This window comes from Manis pentadactyla, chromosome 2, assembly GCF_030020395.1.
Source record: "Manis pentadactyla isolate mManPen7 chromosome 2, mManPen7.hap1, whole genome shotgun sequence".
Lineage (NCBI taxonomy): Eukaryota > Metazoa > Chordata > Mammalia > Pholidota > Manidae > Manis > Manis pentadactyla.
Window position 1 is genome coordinate 165,643,929 of NC_080020.1, and position 5,010 is coordinate 165,648,938.

A 5,010-nucleotide genomic window follows, 5' to 3' on the forward strand; every position below is an offset into this window, starting at 1 on the left:
ATGGCATCCACTTATGTAATAAAAAGCTTTATGTAAAATGAGAATATACATATATATATATAGGTCTAATTAGTTACATAATTTGTTTATTGAAAACACTTTTAATCTGTATTTTTGGAGTATAATTTACATCACTGAAATTCATCACTTTATAATTTGATCAATTTTTGGAAATCTATACAATATGTAACCACCACAACAACAATTATGATAAAGAATATTTCCATCAACTCCCCAAATTTTCTTCCTGTCCATTTGCAATATATTTAATCTTTCTATCTAATCCCTTGCAATCTCTGTTTTCTTTACTATCACTATAGTTTTGCCTTTTCAAAATTTTTATAGAAATAATCTTGCACAGTATACTGTTTTATTTCAGTCTTCTTTCATTTATTGTAATTCTTTCAAAAATATTTTTCATGCTACAAGTATATCAGCAGTTTGTGACTTTTTTATTGATGAGTGACATTCCATTGTACAGCTGCACCTGAATCCATTCATCCTTTCACAGGCTGATGGACATATTGGTTGTTTCAAGTTTTCTGGATATTATGAATAGAGCTGTTTTCACCATTTAGTACAACCTTTTGTGTAACCCATGTATTTTCATTTGCTGAGTCATTTGCCAAGTATATATTTAAAATTTATGAGAGATTGTCAAATTGTTTTTCCAGAATGGTTTGAATATATCAGCAAATTACACAAAGATGAGTTTGTAAACTGAAAGATAAAAGCCACGCATGCCAGCATGAATACAAATCCCAACCATAAAAAATACAAACCATACTTAGGTACATCACAGTAAGCTTCTACAAAGCCACAAAGAGAAATTCATAAAAGCATCCAGAGAAAGGAAAAGAACTTGACAGACATCAGAAAAACAACTGAAACCAGAAATCAATGGAGTGCTATAATCATATGCTTGAAAGAAAATAACTAGCAGTCCAAAATTCTAATACTAGAGAAAATACCATTCAAAATGCATGCAAACTGATGGCATACCATGGACAAAAAAACTAGAGACTATATCAGTAGGAGACTGACAATAAAGCATTTTGTTCTACTATAGGAAGGAAGCTATAAAAGGAATAAATATGTGGGAAAATATGAATAAATGTTGATTATAACATAATAATACTAATACATGTTATCTTATCTGAAATATATTCAGAATTAAAACCCATAGTTAGCATAACATATAATCAGGGGTCTGGTGGAAAGTGAAGTTAAAGACCTCTAAAGTCCTTGCATTTCCATCAGGAGTTAACTGATAATTTCTAGTAGTTGTTGAAAATGTGAAGATTCATTCTATAATCTTAACCATTAAAATAAAATTAAAATAATGTATAACAAACAAAATGATAGAAGAAAAGTGGGATGATAAAACAGCAATCCAAAATACAATAAGGAAGAAAAGGTAAATGTAACATGTAAGATAAAGAAATAAAGCAAACAGTAATATTATGGACTCAAAACCCATTTTTATTAGTAATAATTATGTTAAATGTGAATGTACTTAATGGTCTATAAAAAAGGCAACCTTTGACAAAATTGATGAACAGAAAAAGTGTTAAAAATGATAAAAACAACTATTAAGGAAAAAGTACAATGGCTATGTGTAGTATAAGCTCTGGCAGTTTTTTTTTCTTTTTTGTAACACAAGTGTTCAAGTGAAGCTTGATTGGTAAGATAGATACCCATTTCAAAGAGACATCTACTTCATAGATGACTATCTCAAATAATCATGTTGTCAGCCACAGAACTAGGTGGAAAACCAGGCTGGCTACTCCCACAGCAGATCCTTTGTTTTAGATATCTTGGTTGATTTAGATAACTGACCATTTAGGCCACTTGATTTGCTTCTTCCCATGCTTTACATTTCTGCTTTTATGTTTTAAGTTCACCAAGAAAAAGTGAGCCCACAAAACCATAGGTCCCCAGCCTGGACGCCAATAAAAGCAGAACTCCAGGCCTGCTGGTACCATCTGTCTGTCTATCTGTAACTACCACAGTGTGGCCCAATACGTGCTATGTAATTTCCCCATCCCATAAGCAATATGCTTTTTTTCAAAGTTTCCTTATGGTTATTGCTGAAGGGTATTTTGCAGTCATAGTAAGAACCACAAGGGCTGGTCCAGTCACAGCATTGGTTATTGATAGGCTGAGACCTGCACAAAACAATGATGGTATCAGATAAATTAGATTTTTGGGAAGACTCTAGATAGAAATAGAGACATTTCATAATAATAATGAAAGGCATAACTAACCAAGAAGTTTTTTTAAAGTTCAAAATTTGTCAATACTTAATAATGCTGCCTCTAAACATAGAAATAATAATGAGAAGAACTAAAAAATACAGACAGATGCATAATCAGAATAGGAAATATTAATTTCTCATGAACTGACAGAGTAACAAAACCTGATAGAACACGACATTCATCAATATAGTTTTTTCAAAGTACACACACATAATTTATGGAAACACAGTCGGGATTATCAACATGCCTCAGTGACTTTCAGTGACACACATTTATCACAAATAGTTAAACAGAATAACCTATGAAACTGAAAGTTAAAGAAAAAATTTCTGAGTAAACTATGAGTCAAACAAGAAATTACAAGCTAAATTTATTTAGAGAGAAAATTGTATGGCCTTAGAGGGAGGAGGGGAACATTTAAATATTCACTTCAAGATGTGAGAAATAGAACAGCAAATTAATTCCAAAGAAAGTAGGATGGCAATAATAGAGATCAGACAATAGCAATTATATATGTATACACACACACACACACACACACACACACACACACACACACACACACATATGAATAAAGAAAACCAAAATTGATTGTTTGAATAAAAATAAGAATTTATAAATATGAATTGAAACTGGCTTTAAAAAAGAATGGGGAAGTAATAACATAAAAGTAAAATCCTAATACCAAAAAGGAAATTGATAAATTTTTAGAAAAACCCATTACATAAGGTAACCAAGAAGAAATATAATATCTGAAAAGTCCTATTGCTATATTAAGAAGTCTAAAATCTGAAAACTCCTATCACTAAAGTCCTAGAATTTTAAATTCTTTCCTAAAAGAAAATTTCAGATCCAGATGGCTTCCTTAGCTATTTCTACCAAATATTTACCAGAAATAATGCTACATTACACATTAGAGGCAGACATAAAGTGGATATAAAAATCTAACAAGAAAATTAAAGAAATAAAATTATAAGCCAATGGTACTATTGAACAGAGAAGTAGAAAACCCTAAACGAATTATTAGCAAACCAATGTGGATAATACAGAAGAAATAAAATGTATAACAAGTAAGCTGGCTTTTTCTCCCAGTAATGCATGCTTAGTTTAAACTGAAAATAAATTAGTGTATTTCACCAGATTAATAGAACATAGGAAGAAAATATTCTATTATCTCAGTTGATGGCACAAAATATTTGCTAATATTCAGCAAAAATTGATGACAAGAATTTTTAGTAATGTAGGAGTGAAGCAGAACTTATGTGTACAAAGAACTATTGACACAGAGTGGGAGCACTGATTGGCAGGTGGCACTAGGGGGCTTCTGGATTGCTGGGAACATTGATTTTCTCCTGGGTGTTGGTGACATAAGTGTGTTAATTTTGGGAATTTTGTTGAATTGTGCATTTGTAATTTGGGCAGAAAATTTTTAATTTTTGTGAACTATGTCTCAATGAAAGGTAAAAATAACAGTTTCTGATGGTCCTGTATTTCACTCAGAATACAAAGACAAAGTCCCTATGGTGATCTCTGGCCTCTGTACCACCTGACATCCTCTCCTGCTTCCTTTACTCTCATTCCCAGGGGTCTAGTTTCATGGCCTCTTTACTGCATGTGACATATAACTGACAAATGATACCAATGGCTTAGAGTGTTCCAAAAATCACTCTAATCTGAATTTTATTCAGTTAATAACAGTATGCAATTTTTTTCTTTTTTGCGAGTCTATTTTCTTTAAGTTCATTGTAATGTGTCACATGGATGACATCTCCTACTGTCCAAGACATGGACACTTGGATGAAGAACAAATAATTTTCTTTCTGAAGCAAATCAACAACAGACTGTACAGTGACTTCTAGGAGGCAAATGTGTTTCTTCAAAGTTCATTCTGAAAACATTCCTTCTCCTAAATCTGATATTCCACAAAGTGATGACAGACATGAAATTTTTCTCCATTTTTTTGCAGCTTTCTTTGTTTCAGCACATTAGGTTTGTTTCTCTCAGTAGTACTTATTTGTGTATTGTTCTCATACTTTTTGCTTTATCTACTCTCCATGTGCAATGAAGAGGTTGGGGTGATATATAAATGACTCAGGACAGCATTAATGCTCTTTAAAAGCATTTCAGCCTTAATTTAAAGCAGTGCATCTCTAATGGTGGACATTAAAGGTGGTAATTAGTGGGTAAGTGTTGTAAGTTGAGGAAGCTAATCCATAAAGTCTATTCTCCTAAAACATATTACATTCTATGCTTTTATACCTGGTTATTTCTTTTATTTATCCATGCATGCATGTGGAAATGGTGACCAGATTTTATTCTGAGAGCCTCATCATCCTAAATTCATAGCTGAAATTGTGACCCTGATCCCATATAGCAGGCCTGCTGAGGCTCTAAAATGTTGTTGCTATTTCCGTTGTGAACTAGGCCAGAGATGAGAGGGAGCTGGGACTGGGAGAATTTCAGATTCTGATTCCTATTACCTCTCAGTGGCCTAAGAGCATTCTCAGACCATAAGTAACAGTTGAACCTTTCCCCTGCACCACTGCTCTGCCACTGCTGCCCATAGTGAAAAGCAGCAGCAGTCCTGCAACACTGATGTTAATAACCCAGCAGTCAGTTCAACAAGGGAGAGTTCTGTTGTGTTGACTTGGCTTTTGCTAGATAAATAAAGTAGCCAGACTCCTGCTTTACTGGGAAAGAAATCAGACAACTGATGGGTAGTAAATAACACTGGGCAAGTACCACAGCATGT